Here is a 21,387-nt window from a genome sequence, read left to right on the forward strand (position 1 = left end):
GTCAAATGGAATTCTGCGCAACAGATAGAAATAACCATTCAGCTTCAATGAACAACATACAGTTTCCCATGCCTGTGACACCAGTATAAGATACCTGGTAACATCCCAGTTAAGAACTTTAACACCAACATGGAAAATCTTCCAAGCACAATTAGCATTAATTAATTAATTAGCATTGTTACTGTTTTGTTACATTTTTTTAAAATTGTTTTTAAATTTATTTTTGAGAGAGAGAGAGTACTAGCGGGTTAGGAGCAGAGAGAGAGAGGGAGACACAGAATCTGAATGTTTTGTTATAATTTTAATGAGGCCGAGATTGAGGGTAGATTCATGAGAGCACAAATCTTTCTCCTGTGTTCTTCCTTTCCTATTTTAAAATTGAAAAGCTCTCTGTTTTCACTTTTGAACAGCAAATGCCATCAAATGTCTACAAATAACCCTGCTCAAAGAATAAGAGTCCTTGAAACTCTTATTTAGAATGTACTGCACCCCCCCTCCATATTGATTCTGTCTGTAAATAAAATTCTTCAATAAAAGAATGGATCAATCACAAAAATCTTTCAACTGCCTGGCTTTATGTTGTTCAAAAAATGTACCAAATTAAGATTGTTCGGTTAGAATTGATCTTTCCCAACTCTATACCTGTAGTGTAGCTTCCAAATGAAAGTGTGATCTCTTTGATGGAAAGTGCTTTTCTTATCATTTTACAAATCTTCCATGGATTCATATGGCCCTAAAGAATATATATATATATATATATATATATATATATATATATATATACATATATTTATCTCCATGTACACATACATACGTATGTATGTGTGTGTAACTGAATTCATCTTTTTTTTTTTTTTAAAGTAGACTCATGCCCAACATGCAGCCCAATAGCGAGGCTTGAACTCATAATGCTTAGACAAGACCTGAGCTGAGATCAAGAGTCGGATGCTTAACCAACTGAGCCCCTCCCAGGTGCCCCACACTGAATTGATTTTTAATGCTCAAAAGAAGTTTGGGATATAGATGTCCCATGGCCATTTGGTCTTATTCTGCCTGTATAGCAAAAGTCTTCTAAGTATCTGTTTTTATTTAATAAATTAAGAAACTCCATTTCTTTGTGCATCTGTAATGTTTCAGGCTAGCACTGAGAGACTGATTACATTACATTATTTAGCTCTCATGACAATGTTATGAAGTAGATCTTACTATCTTCAGTTTGTACTGGAGGAAATAGAAGCTCAGGGAGGTTAAGCATGCTGCTGAAATCCATATAGCTATTAATAATTACTATTGGCATTCAAAACTATTTTTATGATGAAAAACTTTAGCTAACATGCCTTTAAAAAGGTCTATGTGGCATAATTGTATTTCCCTTTCTGCTACCATTTGAGAATACTTTTAATTCTGGTAAGGCAGGTATTAGCTTCCCAGGTTATGAACCATTTTGTGTTTGCCATTGAATTATGGCAAGTTTATTTTCTAGACTCCAAAACATGGTTTCTTGCTATATCCAGAAGCTTCAGAATCAATCACAAACATCTTAGAGAAAGATAAAAACTCTTCTATTTCTCAAGTTGATCAAACCTAATGAATGAACTAAGTTAATTCCCAGAATCATTAGCAATCAGTTGCCATGAAATTAAAGATGTAAGTCTAATTATGAAAAAAATGGAAATGTGGATACATTTACCAAGTACATATTCAACACAGGGTATATATATTTTGCCTCCTAAAAAGTAATTTGTTTAAATTTTTTTAGGGGTAAACATTCTAATAAAATTTCAGATTGTTCTGACATACCGTGAGTACTATGTATTGTAATTTCATTCCTATTGTTTGGAAGATCAGAGTAAAACTAGCAAAGCTAGTAGTTTTTAAAAGGGCAGATAAGGCAAATGTATCATTAATAAATGAAAGTATAATGTACTCTATAAAAATTAAGGTTTTAAAATTTTTGTTTGTTTATTTATTTATTTTTTATTTTGAGAGAGAGAGAGAGAGAGAGAGAGAAAGCATGAGGGGCACAGAGAGAGAGAGGGAGAGAGAGAATCTCAAGTAGGCTCCACACCACCAGCACAGAGCCTGATGCAGGGCTCAAACTCATGAACCACAAGTTCATGACGAGCTGAAATCAAGAGTCAGATGTTTAATTGACTGAGCCACCCAGGTGCCCAAAGTTCTTTCTCTTTTTTCTTTTTAAGTTTATTTATTTATTTTGAAAAGGAGAGCATGTGAGCAGGGGGAGGACAGAGAGAGAAGGAGAGAGAGAATCTCAAGTAGGCTCTGCACTGTCAGTGTGGAGCCTGACATGGGGCTCTATCCCACAAACCATGAGATCATGACCTGAGCTCAAACCAGGAATAGGACGTTTAGGGTGACTGAGTCACCCAGGTGTCCCTACAAATTAAGCTCAAATGAATTGTTTAACTAGAATTTATATATGTGCATGTTTTATATACATATATATAAATATATAATGTATAGAGAGATTAGGACTGTGGTGTGTGTAGAGGTGTTCGAGGTTAATCTATCACTTATCTTTTTTTGTATTTGACTTCTATTTTAAACATTTATTGAAACTAATGAGAAGAAACTTCCAGTTACAATGGTGATAAATCTACCCACTAAGATAAATTTTCTTTGTTTTTTTTGTTTTTGTTTTCGGTTTGGATTTTCCAGTCTTTACCATCTAGGAATGGGGAAATTCAAGAAAGTAAGAAGTAACAGAAGAATAGAGTCCTAACAACGCCCATGGAGGACACAGACTTGCAGCCAAGTCTCACGGGTCCCGATCTGCTCATTTTCCTGCCCAGGGCCCCACAGGACTGATTCTAGCATTAGGTCCTGACAGTGGGCCTGAAGGGGCCTATCCAATTAGTGGGGTCCTTTCAACCTTGCTATTGTTAGTGTTTCCGGGTAGAGTTAACAACCCAGCCCTGTGTAAATCAGTGCATGACTATCACTAGCCATGAAGACTGGCTCAGGGTGGCCACAGATCTCCACCCATCAGTTGAAGCCACAGATTCCTGTTCAAAGGATATAGAAGGGAATCTGGCAGTAGCTCAGGATATGGGCAATCCAGTATGTTGCTTCAGAAGAGGAAAGCAACCATCATGATAACAAAAGGGCAAACCTTAGCATAATTTGACACCGATGAAGGCTGAGCAGAAAGAAACCAACTAGGTCCTTGCTGATGTAGGTGAGATGTTGAAACTGATTCTGAAGTTCATCTTCTCTTGGCACTTGCCAACCTCTATCCAGTTACTTCCTACTGATAATAGTATGTTATTGTATCTCAGCTTGGGGGAAAAAAGTTATTCTTGTTGACAAAAGCATTGCAAAGCACTAATTCACAATCACAGAGTTTTCATTATATGAAGATGAGGTGATTGATGTTACTTAATTGACTTTATTTAACAGTGTGTCTTCTATTGATTTTCTTTTTGATGCTCTGCAGGACAAGACTTGACAAGTAGCAGGTTTTTTTTTTTTTTTTTCAAATTAGGTTGTTGAAGATAGTGATGAAAATTCCCAAATGCTTTTTCTGCCCTGATTAAGTAGCAGGATATGCAGGAGGCCAACTTCTTGCCAATCACTCTCGTGGAGCTCAGCTGAAAGCAACCTCCTCTCCAGACAGTTTTTCCAGCCCCCAAATCACCACCTACCCAGTGCTCAGTTTGATTGTTCGGATTCATGACAGAATATTGATTGAGACAAATCAAATGCATTCTTACTCCTATTTAGAAGGAAAGCTGGGAATAAGCCATGGTGGACTGAACAAAATAATCAAGTGAAGTAGACAGTGAGGCTATAATTCACCTTAAAAACATGTTAAAGGGAGCCAAGGTAAAGGCAGAGAATGATTGTGTTGTCCCCTGGAGACACTAACACCAATACAGGAAGGGGGGCATAGGAAGAAGGGGCCATGAAAATGTCATAATATTGGACTCGTCATGTGAGATGGAATTAGAATTGTGGAAACTAAGCTGCATCAGGCTTTCAAGAACCAAGTCCACAAAAAGATGTAAAATCTAAGTAGGGATATTCATATGCATATATATATGAATTTGCCAATCACATTGTGCCACACAATCATTTTTGAGGGGACCTCAGCCTCACCCCAGCCATCATATTTTTTGGGGATTAACTTTTAATATGTGGTATTCTGTTTCCAGTATGTGATTCCCATGCCACATTCACACTTCCTTCATTTCTATCTCTTCCTCTCTTTCCCTCTCTCTCTGTCTCGTCCTGTTTCCCTCTCTCTCTCCCTTTCTCTCTCTCTCTCCTTCTCCTCTCCCCTTCTCTCAGTCTCCCTCTGTCTCCCTCTTTCTCTTCCTCTTTCTTGCTCCTTCCTTTTTGCTTAAATGTTCTATCTGAATTAGACATTTCCTTTCAGTTTTGAAAGAATTTCTTCCCTGAAAACACATTCTGAACATTCCTGAGGGAGTGCTTGTTTGTCTTTTGGAGAATCATTGACTAAAGATTTTGATACATCTTGAAATGCAAATTTGACTAGGAAATGTAAATTTCCAACAATTAAGTGTAATTACACCTTAGTGTGCAGAGCATTAGGTGGAAAATGCCTTTGGAGCTTATTCTGTCCCAAAGTTATCACTGAAGAAGATAAGCCCTTTAGGTCTGATCTTTGATGGGTGATAAAAGTCAGAAATCTACATTTGTGCTGTTTCTGTTCTACTTACGAAGGTTCATTGGCTTCTTATTATGTACAGGTAGATAGAGCCCCACATCCTCTAAGGTGTCCAATCATATTCCCTCCAGACACTTCTAAAGCAATCCTCAGAAGTTAGTTTGTGATGTTGGCATTGAAATGGTTTTTTGTCTTGTTTGATACCTATGTTCCCCATACAATTTTTTTTAAAATTCAAAACCAATATTAGTTTTCTTCAAAATTCTGTAAAATAAGTAAAACAAAAGGGTGGAGGATTTTTAAAGACTGGAGTGGGAAGGATCAGAGGCCCTGGCGGGAGGTAGTTTTACGACTTGGAGCAAGGCCTCCCTCCTCCCACAGAAACTGGCAGTTAGGGCAGGAAGTTGGTGGTTACATTTCAAAGAGATGGTTCCCAGGTCCCTGAGAATGACATTCCTAGGTTGTAAAACTGGCAAGAGACTTTTAAAAAGTTTTGCATCTCAAATGGGCAGAGAAATGGTTTACAATAAAAAGTTTTCCAAAGTAAATACTCTAAGAAAAGGGAGGTCAGAGGCCAAGATTCAATAGGAAGAAGCCTGTCTAAGGTTGGTCAGGTGGAGGGACAATTTAAGGCTGTCTTGATCACAGCTTAACTGTACAGTTGCCTTCACTAAAGCAATGAGATATTTATTTTCTCCCTTGACTCAGGTTACAGCCATGCATTTTCCATTCAGAACCCAGGCTCAGCAGACCATGTGTTCCTGTTTATGCTCTTGCCCCTGTCCATCACTATAAGAACATGCCTGAGCTAGTTCACTGGTCACTAGGGACACAGAATAGAGTTACTCTCAAGTGACCACAGATGTGTGAGTGAGCTGATAATCCAGCCACCCCTCTGACAACCTATAGATTCTTGAACCATGAAAAATGACGATTGCTTTAAGCCACCAGCTTTGGAATGCTTTGCTACACACTAAAAGTAACTGATAAAATATCTATGAGGCAAGGGCAGGATGAACCCTGTGGGAGGCAGTCCTGCATGAAAAGTAAAACAGCCAGCTATTTTCCAGCCAAAGGGGTTTATTGGAGAGTAGTAGAGAAATTGCAATTTGGGACCCGCAAACGACGACAAGTCTGGAGATCAAAGGAGAAGAACATTATAAAGAAAAGAAGGTGGGGGCACCTGTCTGGCTCATTCAGTTAGGTGTCCAACTTTGATCTCTGCTCAGGTCATTATCTCACGGTTCCTGGGATCCAGCTCCGCAAAAGGCTCTGTGGTGGCAGCTAGGACCAAACCTGCTTGGGATTCTCTCTCCCTCTCTCTGGGCCTCCCCTGCTGATGCTCTCTCTCTCTCTCTCTCTTTCTCTCACTCTCAAAAAAAAAAAAAAAGATAAACAAAAACTTAAAAAAGAAAAGAAGGAAACTGGGGAGGGCTGCTTTGAACAAAAGTCACTGGAGGAAATTGAGAGTTCACGGTGGTGATCCTGAGAAGGAGAAACTGAAGGACTCTGTAAAAACCTGTTTTTTGCCTCCTTTCCTGCTTCTATTCTTGCTAGGACCAGCATGGCCACTTTACACAGGCCTCAGAATGCAAATAGTTTATGTCTTCCTTGTAAGGGATAAGGAGTTAATGATTTCTTTAGAATAGGTAACATACAAGGAATTCCAGACCACCTGCACTAAACATCTTGGCACCAAGATCCCCCTGGTTCCAGGGAATAAAACCTGGGCCCTTGTCTTTGTTCTAACCTGTTCCTGGATGCCTGAGAGGACACGTACACCACACCACGATCCTCAAGAAAACCCCCAGACCCCAAGTAAAGACAAGACTAAGACTCCCTCCTTTCCTTTCTGAGTGTCCCAGATACTCTGTCTGTTCCTGCGCTCTCTCTATACCTTCAGTAAACTCTGCTTTCACCTCCTGCTGGCTTGCATTTGATTTCTATCCTGTGCACAGCCAAGTATCCTCTTGGCTCGCCCTGCAGGACCCTCTCTGGATCCTTGGACCCAGCCTGCTGGCAGCAATGGTTTCTCACTGGCCAGGGTATGGTAATTTTTTATTGGCTGAGCTTCTGCTGAGCAAGTAGAAATTCTTCCTTACTCCTTCTGGCGTAGTAAAAGAAGCTTTTTTCCTGTTGGGGTCTGCAACTGAGGGGGAGGAATGAGGCATGAGAGCTCCCCCCGTTAGCCTCCTGACTCCATTTAACTCAGGTTTCCTTTATTCAGTTTCACAGTATATATGGAAAAGTACAGTGGAGTAGACCGCATTGCAAATGGCCTTGTAAGCTAAGACTTGGAGTGAGAATGCCATTAGATAGGCAATGTACAAAAACAAAGGGTGGACATTTTCTGTGTACTTACATTGGTCAAGTTCTGTGTTGAAGCGTAGCATAAATTAATTCACTCACACTCCCCATATGACTGAAAAGTAAAAATCATTATAACCAGTTTTGCCTAAAAAAATATCCTAAAGTCATAAAGTTTACACGACCAATGCCTCAATTAGTATTTAAATAGTTCTGTCTGCAGAATGCAGGCCTGACTGATTTTATTTATTTTTTTTAATGCTTGTTTATTTTTGAAGGAGAGAGATACAGAGCATGAGCAGGAAGAGGTAGAGAGAGAGAGGGAGACACAGAATCCAAAGCAGGCTCCAGGCTCTGAGCTGTCAGCACAGGGTCTGAAGCAAGGCTTGAACCCACAAACTGCGAGATCATGACCCCAGCTGAAGTCGGACGCTTGACCCACTGGGCCACCCAGGCGCCCCAGGCCTGATTGATTTTAAAGCTCAAACTCTTTCTATATCGTGTAGCAGATTTCAGTAGATTTTAAGCAGGGGAGAGTGGTTAAGAAAGGTCCTGATGATTTCACAGTTAAATAATTGTACTGCATAGATGCTATGAGTATTACACAGTAATGATTTATTATAATCCTGAACTATAATGAGAATAAGAATCCCACATTTTGTAAGACATAGAAATTAGGCTGCATGCCTGATGAACTTGTAGCTCTAGTGAGTAGATTGAAAACAACATGGGAGGTGGTATTAGTTGCATATAGCAAAGTATGGCAAGAAAATGATGAGTTCAGGAAAGGGTTTACTTGCAGGCAAGCAGAAGTAAAATGAATAGAGAAATTCTAGAAATCTATGGACCTGTAATGTGGCAAAATACAATTTCCTTGGTGATTTTGCCCTTCAGGAGATTGGTGCTCTTTGACCTTAGGAAAATATTACCCTTAATCAATTCTGAGGCTGGGTTTACCAGATAATCTGTAGAAAAATCTGCCTAGCCAATATCTTCCTCCTGAGAAGAAGTATCCTAGTTCAAGAACTAAGGTAGTCCCATCATTAGAGAGGGGTATTTCACATATAAATATACAAGTATGAAGTCCAGGTTTATTTGTTCCTCTCTTCTGTGATTAGTTTGTGAAAAGTCAGCTGCCAGGAGGTAGAAGGTCTCTGGAGGAATGGGAACATCCTAGCCTGTGGGCTGGAGAGGCTCTTTCAGGTTTTATTTCACAGTGATCAGCAGATTCTGCTTTTACGGCTGACATTTCCTCTTCTTCAGTGGAGGTAACTGACTGCGGGGTTGTGAGGACCTTGAGCTAAATGCTAACAGACAGGCTACACTGCACAAGTTTAGACATGCTCCTTAGGAAGAAGATAATAGGATCAGGAAAAAAAACCTGCTTTCATACAGACAGGTGTTTCAGTAAAAATCACAAGCTAACAAGTGAGAGGCATAGTAATAGTACTACAACCACCTCACAGCCCTCAGATATCCAACAGCCTCCTGCCAGGCAGAAAAAAATCACCTCATTTTGACAGATGCTTTCAGATCAAGAAAATACAGATGGTGTTTAACAACAAAGTCCTTGGCTGCATGGATATATATATATATATATATATATATATACACACATTTATATGTATGTATATACATATACATGGATATGTACACATGGATATGTACTCATGGATATGTACATGGATATATATATATATGTGTGTGTGTATATATACATATATATATACACACACATATATATATATATACACACACACAATGTTGTAGTGAGTCAAAATCCTGACTTGATTTGGGTGGTTTTGGTAAAATATCATTTGACTATTTAACCTCAGTTTATGCATACAAAACAGCAGTCGGAAGATGAAAGAAATAAAAATATTTTTAAAACTTACAGAATTATTGTAAGGATCCACTGAGATGTAGATGTAAAATGCTTAGGAATGGTCCTGATACATATTAAGTCTCAATATTATTTCAGTCTATATTCAATTCAATAAGAACTGAACCACAGCCATGAACTCAATGAGACCTGACCTCATTCATTCATTTGTTTTATGGAGCACTTCTCAGATACCATCCATTGCTACCAGAGGTGCAAGGGTAATAAACCATACTTTCTACCTTCCAGAATCTTGCTTTCTATCAAGGGAGAAAGACATGCAAACCAATAGCTATAATCAGTATGTTGGGTCTCTAATTGTCCATGTACAAAATGCTATGAAAATACAGACTTGAAGAAAAGCTCCTGAACACAATGGCTTCTTGGTCTACTTCTACTTGCATTCTTGGTACAAGATGCAGTTGACCCTCGAACAACACAGGTTGGAATTACGTGAGTCCACTTACATGTGGATTTTTTCAATAAGTACAGTCCAGTCCTGTAAATGTATTTTCTCTTCCTTATTATGGGGAATAAGCTTAAGAATTCCCTGGACTTGCACCAATGGGTTAACAAGGCATAAATAATTGCAAGGCCATAGGATGCTCACACCCAAATTTGGGTAAACAAGATTAGGTAAATAAGTATAGAGAAGGTGGGGCAGAAGCCCCAGTATAGAGAGGGCAGGGCAAATGCTCCAATATAGAACATAGGTATGTGAAATAAAGATTAAGCATTCATTGGATAAAGAAAATGTGGTGTGTATATATATATATACACAATGTGGTGTGTGTGTATATATATATATATATATATATATATATATATACAATGTATACATATTATATATATTATATATTATAATATATATGTACATATATATAATATATATAATATATAATATATATATAATATATATATATTATATATATATATACAATGGAGTATTACTTGGCAATCAAAAAGAATGGAATCTTGCATTTGCAACTACGTGGATGAAACTGGAGGGTATTATGCCAAGTGAAATTAGTCAGAGAAAGACAAAAATCATATGACTTCACTCATGAGGACTTTAAGAGACAAAACAGATGAACATAAGGGATGGGAAATAAAAATAATATAAAAACAGGGAGGGGGACAAAACAGAAGAGACTCATAAATATGGAGAACAAACTGAGTGTTGCTGGAGGGGTTGTGGGAGAGGGGATGAGCTAAATGAGTAAGTGGCATTAAGGAATCTACTGAAATCATTGTTTCACTATATACTAACTAATTTGGATGTAAATTAAAAAAAAAAAAAAGATTAGGCATTCAGGGCGGAAGTGCCTCTCAATTTAGTACTATAACAGAAAGCTGCTTTCACAGGAAGGAAGGACTAAATTAGGTGAACAGGTATATAGAGCTATAGACTGCCGCTCTGTAGGTGAAGCTTCCCAGAGCAGAGCTCATTAGCAAAAGAAAAGCTGCTTTGTTAACCCTGAGGTTATTTGCCCTATCTGTCTTACCCCCTAGTCTAGCTAAGATAAACAGACTATGGTGCCTCCTGTCTGCCATTAACAAACATCTGCCCATCTGCCCAGCTCCAGGATTTTGTTTTATATTGAGCCAAACCCCAAACACCGTATATCTTCAAAACCTCCTTTCCCTCGTGCCCATGAATTAATGTTCACCGATTCACTGTCTCTTTGTGCATGCCCATCACATTTGTAAGCCTTCTGATCTTAATACATATGGGGCAAGGACCCTTATTTGGGGCTCTTGTCTTTTCCTGGACATTAGCCATCTCTCGCTTTTAATCCAGCATCCTGCTCTCTTGCTAGACAAGACAGAACTTTAGACTTAGACACCCTATAATTTTCTTAATAACATTTTCTCTTCTCTAGCTTACTTTATTGTAATTATATAGTAATAATAGATATACAAAATATGGTTAATCAACTGTTCATGTTATCAGTAAGGCTTCTGTCAACAGTTGGCTATTAGTAATTAAGTTTTTTGGGGGTTAAAAGTTATATGCAGTTTTTTTTACTCTAAGGGGATCAGTGCCCCTAACCTCTGCAATGTTCAAGGGTCAACTCTTTAGTTAAGTCCTGGAAGAGCAGAGAAAACATACACAGTTCCCTCTTTCTAGTCCTTCTCATCTAATGATTGCTTGTCCTTTGTCAGCTTCTGCCTATGATTTCTGAGAAAGGGGAGAGAGACATGAAGAAAGTAATATTTGTTCAGCATTTCAGCATGCTATTTACTAATATATAATTGAATGTATGGGATAGATAAAAATATATGACTTCAAATGAAAAATAAATTAACCTCCTCATAGCTATTGTGTTTGTCTATTTGGCCAGTTCCCTCTATTCCCATCCTTCTGGTGATGGGTCTCCACTTTCTGAAAGTAGGGAAAAAGCCCCTGGCACATAGTGATTGATTGATTGATTGGTTGATTGATGGATTGGATAAAAAATGATGGAACATTTGAAATTATTTCACTGGATTTAAAAATTTTTTTTTTTCCTTTAAAAAATTTTTTTAATCTACATCCAAATTAGTTATCATATAGTACAACAATGATTTCAGGAGTAGATGCCTCAATGCCCCTTACCCATTCAGCCCATCCCCCTCCCACAACCCCTCTAGTAACCCTCTGCTTGTTCTCCATATCCAAGAGTTTCTTATGTTTTGTCCCCCTCCCTATTTTTATATTATTTTTGTTTCCCTTCCATTATGTTCATCTGCTTTGTCTTCATATGAGTGAAGTCATATGATATTTGTCCCTCTCTGACTGATCAACTTCGCCTAGCATATTTTTTGTTGACGGTATAAGGAAAGGCTTCCATTTTCTTTTCGGTGGTGGATTCCAAGACTCAGTACTACTGGCTACTGTGTCCATGCCACATTGTGGGACAGAGAAGGAGATAAACACGGAGAGAAAAGATGCCCTGGTAGTATCAAGTCCCCTATTTTAGTTCCTGAGATTTCTGAGTCAGGTCTAGTATCTTTGTCATTTGTTTTTTGTGAAGCATCAATATCTTTCCAAACAATTTTCTTTTGTAAAAAGTTGATTTCTTAATACTTGCCATGGAAATAGTCCTGAATAATGCAGATTATACATTGAGAATGGAGTTAGATATGAACACAGGTCTGCCCGACTCCATCACCTGTGCTCATGCCCACGTAGTGGATTTTCCTACAGTATGTTGCCTCTTTGACTTGCTCACCATGGCTTGCTCCTGAACATTTATCTTTCAGTCCTTTTATTTACAGGTGATATACTTGTCTAGATGATGCTGAAGTGAATGATGGAATTATTTGTTCTCAACATCAAGGAGAAAGAAAAATACTTCATTTATTTATTAAAAAAATTTTTTTAACGTTTATTCAGTTTTGAGAGACAGAGCGTGAGCAGGGGAGGGGCACAGAGAGAGGGAAACACTGAATCTGAAGCAGGCTCTAGGCCCTGAGCTGTCAACACGGAGCCTGATGTAGGGCTTGAACCCATGTACCATGAGATTATGACCAGAGTCAAAGTCAGCCGCTCAACCGACTGAGCCACTCAGGCACCCCAAAAGAAACATATTTTAAACTCATTAAAAAAAAAGCAATGTAGAACATTGTCTATGCATGTGAACTCTTATCCTTATCTTTCTTAGTTCAAATCCTGCCTGATTAGCTATGTAGCCTTTTTCCAGTTTTCCTCATCTGTAAAATGGGGATAATAGAACCCACCTCAGGGTTATCATGAAGATTAAATGGATTAATGCCTTTAAAGCATTGTAATAATACCTTGTGCATGCAAGTTGCTCAATAAACACCAGTTATGATTATTATTACTATATTATTATAAATACAAGTTTTTATTTCTCTGGGATGAATGCATAAAAACACAGTTGTTGAGTCATATGGTAATTGTGTTGCCAAATTGTTTTTCAGAGTGCCTGTTTGTTACATTCCCATCAGCCATGTATGATTGAGTTTCTCCACATCCTTGCCAACATTTGTCGTCTTGATAACGTTAGCCACTCTGACAGGTGAGTTAGTGATATCTCACTGTGGTTTTAATTGCATTTTCCCAATGGCTAATGACATTGAATATCTTCTCATGTGCTTATTTGCCATCTGTATGTTCTGTTTGGTGAAACATCTGTACATGTTCTTTGTTCACTTTCTAATGTTTTTTTATTGTTGTGTTTTAAGAGTTCTTTATATATTCTAGATATTAGTTCTTTGTCAGATATACTTCTCTGTCAGATATATGGTCTGCAAATGTATCTTACTAATCTGTAGCTTGTCTTTTTATCCTTTTAACAGATTCATAAAACAAAAACTTTAAATTTTGATGAATGTAAAGATTTTAATTTCTGTTTTATCAATTTTTCTTTAATGAATCATATTTTTTGGTTTCGAGTCTAAGAGCTCTTTGTCTAAGCATATGTACATTAGGATAATTTTCTCATAGGGGCACCTGGGTGGCTCAGTCGGTTGGGTGACCGACTTCGGCTCAGGTCACGGTCTCACGTTCTGTGAGTTCGAGCCCCGTGTGGGCTCTGGGCTGATGGCTCAGAGCCTGGAGTCTGCTTCCGGTTCTGTGTCTCCCTCTCTCTCTGCCCCTCCCCCGTTCATGCTGTCTCTCTCTGTCTCAAAATAAATAAACGTTAAAAAAAAAATTAAAAAAAAATAATTTTTTCATATACTTTCTGAAAAAATGTTAATAATTCTATGCTATACAATTTAAATCCATGATTAATTTCAGGTATTTTTTGTATAAGGTGTGAAATGTATTGGAAATTCAATATTTTGCTCATGAATATCCAGTTGTTCCAGCACTGTTTGTTAAAAGGATCATCCTTATGGGGCATCTGGGTGGCTCAGTAGGTTAAGTGTCTGACTTTTGGTTTCAGCTCAGTTCATGATCTCATGGTTCGTGGAATCGAGCCCTGTATCTGGCTATGCACTGGCAGCGTGGAGCCTGCTTGTGATTCTCTGTCTCTCTCTCTTTCTCTCTCTGCCCCTCCCCTGCTTGTGCTCTCTGTCTCTCTCTCTCTCTCTCTCAAAATAAATAAATAAATAAACATTGGGAAAAAAAAAAAAGACTATCCTTCCTCCATTAATTGCTTTTGAACCTCTGGCAAAAAGTAATTGAGCATATTTGTGTGGGTGTGTATGTATGGATTCTCTAATCTGCTATATTTATCTTTGTGTTTATCCTTCTGACCCTAATGGGCTGTTTTGATGACTATAGCTAGGCAATAAGTCTTAATACCAGGTCAAGTTATTCCTCTTACCTTATTCTTCTTTGTAAAGGCTGTTTTAACTATTCTAAAATGTGAATTTTAGAATACTCTTGTTGATATCTGAAAAATATTGGTGGAATTTTGAAAGGAATTGCATTAAACCTTTACATCAATTTAGGGGGAATTGAAATTTTATTATGTTGAATATTCCAGTGCATGAACATATCATGTTTCTATATTTAATTTGGCCTTCTTTGATTTCTTTCATTAGCATTTTATAATTTTTAGCAAACAGATAACTGTGCATGTTTTAAGTGTATACCTAAGCATTTTCTTTTCTTTCCTGTGATTGTAATGGTACTGTATTTTTAATTTCAATTTCCGTATGTTCACCATATATTATTATACAGAAATGTGATTGATTTTTGTGCATTGATCATGTATCTGTGACCTTGCTAAATTCACTTATTCACTGTAGGATTTTTTTTTTTTTAATTCTTTGAGATTTTATACATTTAGACACCAAGAGATGAATAGCTTGCCTGAAGTCACAAAATTAGTGGATCAGGTGGAATGTGAATCCAATATATGTGAGCACAAAGCTATATGCTTAGCTGCCATGCAAAGATGCAACATCGATTCGTGGTATGACACCTACCTGAGCTCTGAAAAAGCAAAGATGTTGACTTAGCAAATGAATTTACACCTTGTTATTTTCTCCATTCCACCCTTCCTTCTTGGCTCCTTTGTTGAAAATTAATTGGCCATATACATGGGTTTGCTTTTGAGTTCTCTTTTCCATTCCACTGACCTATTGTATCTGTTTTTAATGGCAATATCATACTGTTTTATTACTATAGCTTTGTAATACAGTTTGGAAACAGAAAGTGTGATACTTCCAGCTTTGTGCTTTCTCAAGATTGCTTTGACTGTTTGGGTCTTTTGAGGTTCCGTACAAATTTGAGAGTTGTTGTTCTATTTCTGTAAAAAATGCCATTGAAATTTTGATAGGGATTGCATTGAATCTGTAGATTGATTTGAGTAGTATGGGCATTTGAATGGTATTAATTCTTCTGATCTATGAACATTAATATTTTTCCATCTATACATGTCTTGTTTTTTTTTTTTAATTTTTTTAATGTTTATTTTGGAGAGGGAGAAAGACAGAACACAAGCAGGGGAGGGGCAGAGAGAGGGAAACATGGAATCACAAGCACACTTCAGGCTCTGAGCTGTCAGCACAGAGGCCAGCGTGGGACTTGAGCTCATGAACTGAGAGATCATGACTTGAGCCAAAGTTAGACGCTTAACCAACTGAGCCACCTAGGTGCCCCTATTTGTGTCTTCTTTAATTTCTTTCATCAATGTCTTACAGTTTTCAACGTATAGAGCATTTACATCCTTGGTTAAATTTATTCTTAAGTATTTTATTCTTTGCTTGTTTAAAAATGTTTATTTTTGAGAGAGAGAGAGAACATGGGGGAGGGTGTAGAGAGAAGGAGACAGAGGATCCAAATTAGGCTATATGCTGTCAGTGCAGAGCCCAATGAGGGGCTTGAACCTACAAACTGTGAGATCATGACTGGAACTGAAGTCACTCAACCAGCTGAGCCCCCAGGTGCTCTATTCTTTTTAAATACTATTGTAAATGAAATTGTTTCTTAATTTCTCTTTCTGAAAGTTTGTTGTTGGTGTATAGTAATAGAGCTAATTTTTGTATATTGATTTTATATCCTGCAAATTTACTGAATTCATTCATTAGTTCTATCAGGTTTCTTTCTTTCTTTCTTTCTTTCTTTCTTTCTTTCTTTCTTTCTTTCAGTCTTCAGGGTTTTCTATATAATCTTATATCATCTGCAAATGAAGACAATTTTACTTCTTTTTTGATTTAGATGACTTTATTTTTTTCTTTTCTTTTCTTTTCTTTTCTTTTCTTTTCTTTTCTTTTCTTTTCTTTTCTTTTCTGCCCTTCCCTTCCCTTCCCTTCCCTTCCCTTCCCTTCCCTTCCCTTCCCTTCCCTTCCCTCTCCTCCCTTCCCTTCCCCTCCCCTCCCCTTCCCTCTTTCTTTTTCTCTTTTCTTTTCTTTTCCTGTATGCTCTAGCTAGGACTTCTAGTATACTATGTTGATAAAAGTGTTGAGAGTAGGCATCTTAGAGATGCCTGATGTTGGCTGTGGGCTGAGATAATTCTGTTACTTCCTTTTAACTTCATATGCCTTTATCTTTCTCCTGCCTTATTGCAGTGGCTAGAACTCCCAATAGTATGTTGAATAAGAGTAATGGGAATCGACACTAGTGTTCTAATTATTAGGCAGAACCACTGAGTTTTTCACTGTTTCACCTCTCTGTTAGGATACTTGTTATATTGGGTTTCTCATGGATAATACATGATAATCTCCTCATCTCACACCTCAGATCTTTATCACATTTGTTTTTTTTCTCTTTGTTTTTTCTAGTTCTTATTTCTGTTTCTCCTTTCTTACTTTCCTATACATTACTTCAAAGTGTTTTTTTTTTTAATTTCATCTTTATTTAGTTATTATGTTTTTAAGTGTATCTCTTTGTTGCATACTTTCACAATGGTTGCTCTGGGCATTACAATATATACTTATGACTATGGTGACAGTCTATGGTGACAACCTTTTATCACATAAGGGAAATGTAGAAACTTCATTTCCATGTAGATCTTTTTTATTTTCCTCCAATTTGAAATGTCATAGTCTTAAATATTAACTTTTGTTTTAACCATAAAATATGATTTTTAAAATTCATAAAGAAAAAAGAGTGCATAACATATACCCCTATTTCTGGTCTGTTGTTTCTTTTTTCTTCTTGATGCTTCAGTATTATTTCTTTTATCATTTCCTTTCTGTTTAAATTTCCTTTATTTAATCCTTAAGAGTGGTTCTGCAAATGACAAAGTCTTAGTTTTTCTTTGCTTTGACCTTTTCCTATCCCTGATTCTACCCCCCACTTTTGTATCTTTTGGTGGATGTAAGGATTCTCAGGCCCAAAATACAAGAGCATTTACCCTGGCTACTTATTTAAAAAAATTTTTTTTTAAATGTTTGTTTATTTTTGAGAGAGAGGGAATATGAGTGGGGGAGGGGCAGATAGAGATGGAGACACAGAATCTGAAGCAGGCTCTAGGTTCTGAGCTGTCAGCACAGAGCCCAATGTGGAAGTCAAACTCATAAACTGTGAGATCATGACCCGCGTTGAAGCTGGAGGCTTAACTGACTGAGCCACCCAGGCTTCCACCTTGGCTACTTATTGTTAGTGATTCCCCTGTATTCTGTGGGAGAAATGAGATTACTTGGGAAATGAACCTACCTCAACCTTCTGCTGCTTGGTTGAGCATCAGGAAATAACTGGTGTGTGTCTTCTGTTGTACAGAGGGACAAATGTACCCTGCAATTGTGGCTCCAATCCTACAGTCTCATCCAGTTCATTTTTATCAACTTTCAGATTTCTCCTTTGTTTCCTGCATTTATTTGCATGGTTTGTAGTTACACGTAGAAAGGAAAAGGAGGGAGAAATAGGTGTGTACCATCTTCTGAAGAATAGAATCACAAATGGAATTTTGACTCAAAGTCCTAACCAGTTTTTGTGATACTGATTACTAAAAATAAACACACTGCTGGAAATGTTTTTGGATTCACGCTCAGGGTAAGTTCTTAAATCCCTGTGCTTTATATACCAACTTCATGGAAAATAGGAGGGCTCCCAAAAGTCTGAAACACATGGACAATAGGGAAACTGTTGTCTTTACCAAAATTTGACAAACAAATTTGGAGGTGCCTTAACCTTATTCCTGTGTACAAACTGCAAAGTTGACCTTATTCACTGTCTGCTCTTCATTTCCCCTTCTGGGTGGTGTTTCTGTCTTTATGTTTGGAGTCTTTCTGCTATAGCTAGCAATATACATTAGTATAACCTTCTGGTCAATGATGGCAAATCCTCTTGAATGTGATGCATATTTCACACATTGATATTCCCTTTGCTTTTTTTTTTTTTCTAGTTAGAATGCTTGTATTCCATGTTCTCTCCTTTCATGGTTTTTTTCTGGTTCAATTAAGCTAAATATTCATTTAAGTTATGCTTACCTTTCAGCTAAGGAATTAGTTTAAATTAGCTTTAATTGTGTACACATTATGGGGGGTGCCTGGTTGGCTCCGTGGGTTGAGCGTTGGACTTCGGCTCAGGTCATGATCTCACAGTTTGTGGGTTCAAGCCCCATGTCAGACTCTGTATTAACAGTTCAGAGCCTGGAGCCTGCTCTCCAATTCTCTGTGTGTGTGTCTCTCTCTCTGCCCCTCCCCCGCTCATGCTCTCTCGCTCTCTCTCAAAAATAAATAAACATTAAAAAAAATTGTGCACACATTGTGCTTCCTAGAAAATATTTGCATTATAATAAATCTTTTCAGTGTCTCAGCCTCAAAGGATAGTTAATGCAGATATTTAATTCTTTGTGACTGGATAGTGGCAAAATTTTGGGATTCTCTGTTTTCTAATTTATAGTGAAAAAAATTAAATTAATTGACATGTAGAGTTATTCCAGTATTATGATTCTAATTGAATCGATGTGAATCTGCATAGTTAATCATGTCATTTTCCCCATTCTTACAATGATAAGAAGAACTCATATCTCCCCCAAGCTAGATTAATAATGATTAAGGAAAAGCATAACCATGCTGCTTCTGCCAAGGATTTAGCAAATAATGCATCTGGGGTAGATTGTGGACTCCGCTGTTATCGTCTGCAAGGAATAACCAGATATACAGGGAGACAAAAGATCCTCTGTGCTTTTAAGAATATTTTCTGTCTTGGGAGCCTGAGTGACTCAGTCAGTTGAGCATCTGACTTCAGGTCAGGTCATGATCTTGAGGTTCATGAGTTCGAGCCCCACATGGGACTCTGTGCTGACAGCTCAGGGCCTGGAGCCTGCTTCGGATTCTGTGTCTCCCTCTCTCCCTGCCCCTCCCCAACTCGTGCTCTGTCTCTCTCTCAAAAACAAATAAACATCTTTTAAAAAAAGAATATTTTATGTCTTTTATTTTGCTTTCAGTCTGCATATGGGACCACATTCTAGAGTTAGAATATGCTTTTGCCAGTGAAAGAACAAGTTATAATATGTATCCTATTTTTCCTGTCATTGGTACCTATAGTTTGCTGCTAAAGTATTAAGGAAATGCTACTCTTTTGGCCTTTTCTACTAAATCTCAGGTATGCAGGAAATTCATTTATTGCTATTCAGTTCATAAATTTGTCATAATAGTTAAAGACTTAATTGGTAGCTCTATTTGATTAATTGAATTGATTATATATATTCTTATCCATGCATTTTTTAAGTTAAAGAGGAATTAAAAAAAAAAGGAAAATGTAGAGAAACATAATTAGGAAAGAGACAGGCAATTCTATCTACTCAAAGCAAAAACAACTTTGGAAGCTAAATAATTGAGCTTAGTTTTCTGCCTATGAAATGTAAGAACAATGAGGCAGAAATTCGGGATTCCAGTGAATGCTCAATAACAATTTCTATTCTCTCTTGTGATGGGGTTAAATCTGACATAAACGGAAAACATAAACAACACTATCTTCCTTTGTTTGCCTCATCTAATTGGGGGCTTTAGGTTCCATGATTTAGACTATGGATCTGCTTCTCTCTGTTATTTAATTTTTTGAAAACTTTAGAACTTCTTGGTTTGTATGACTTGGTTTGGTGCAACCACAAGGATTACAAATGATTAAGACATAGTTACTAGAACCATGGTGATGAGCTATTTCTTCAGCAACTGCAGGCATAACAAGAGGGAGAAAATAATTGAGTGTAAATACATATTTAAAGAGGATTTTGAGCTTTCATTGAATTCTCAGATGCCTTCTTCATTCAGTTGTACAAATATTTAATTGCATTTTCCCCTTCTCTGAATTTTAATCTTTTTATTTTGCAAAGCTTGAGTGATTTCTGAACATCACATTCCACTTCTGCATAGATAAGAGCTGTTTCATAAAGTTCTGGGAAGGGATATGTTTAATATTTCTCTAAGTTTATAGAATGCTGGGAGAGTGGATAAAAGTAGCTAAGATTGCTTTTCATATATTTAGTTAGCTAATATTTCATGGTATACTTTGTTTTGGTGTTTTACTATTGGCTGCATGCCATTTAGGACAAAGCACTTATCAAATTTGTATAAATCTTACTATTCCAATCACTTTATTATATTGCTAAAACTCTGTTTTGCATGCTGGTCTACAATAAAGTCACTCTGAAGCTTTATTTAAATATAAACTGTTATTAAGATGATCATTAAACCAACATAGAAACATCAAATATCCTTTTTGATATTTTTTTTTCTATATACTTGCTTTCAAGTGGCATGTCAGTTTTTAATATTTGGTGAAGCAGCTTCTTTTATCATTAAGAATACATATACGAATTTATAGATGTATACAGACAAAAGCAAATTACTTTTTCTGTCCAAATAAAATTATTTTATTGTCACATGTAGTTTTGTTCACTCTCCATATGCAAATGCATTGGATAGAATTGTAGTCACTAAACACATGGCTTGTCTGCTTTTGAAATCATATTCTAAACATTTCTCCTTCTTTTGAGAGATTCCAATCTTAGTCTCTGTTGCTATTCCATAATTTACTAGGCTATTCCTGCTTTTAAAGCATTTGTGTTGTTTGTATCCATCTGCTATCTACTTTCTCTATATATGTCCTTATATTTTTATACTAAACATATTATTGTATGATTCTGGACATGTGTGTATGTATGGGTGGGTGAGGGTGTATACTTTCTGTTCAACTATTTCTTTATGATGAATTCCTAGTTGTAAAGTAACAGAACCAACAGTTATAAATTCCTACGTCACTCTTACTATATATTTTTGCAGTTTTTCCTAAAAAAGATTGTATTTTTAAAAAAATGTTTTAGAAAATTGTGTGATTCTGGAGGTATTGGCATTATATAAAAATAGTCTTGCTTTGCAAATGTAAAGTGAGAATCTGGCCTAATGTCAGCATATGTGAAAACCACCAAAATGTTTTGCTTAGAATCAGAACATCAACCTTCCAATTTTTATTTTCTTTAATCAGTCATTATTTAACATCATGGTTTAAAAAATCAAGAAATCGAGTTTTAGAGGATCTTGAGGTTTTCAACTTCTTGTGTTATATGTCAAGATTTCACAATCTCAGAAAGAAAAAAAATGTGCTCTCAGTAAGGTGTGCTTCTAACACATTATGTTATTCTGAATATTATTTATCGTATCTTAATTTTGCTGTAAATAAGCTTTTAGAAAGACATTT

The sequence above is a fragment of the Panthera tigris genome, chromosome D1 (assembly GCF_018350195.1).
Source record: "Panthera tigris isolate Pti1 chromosome D1, P.tigris_Pti1_mat1.1, whole genome shotgun sequence".
NCBI classification, from domain to species: domain Eukaryota; kingdom Metazoa; phylum Chordata; class Mammalia; order Carnivora; family Felidae; genus Panthera; species Panthera tigris.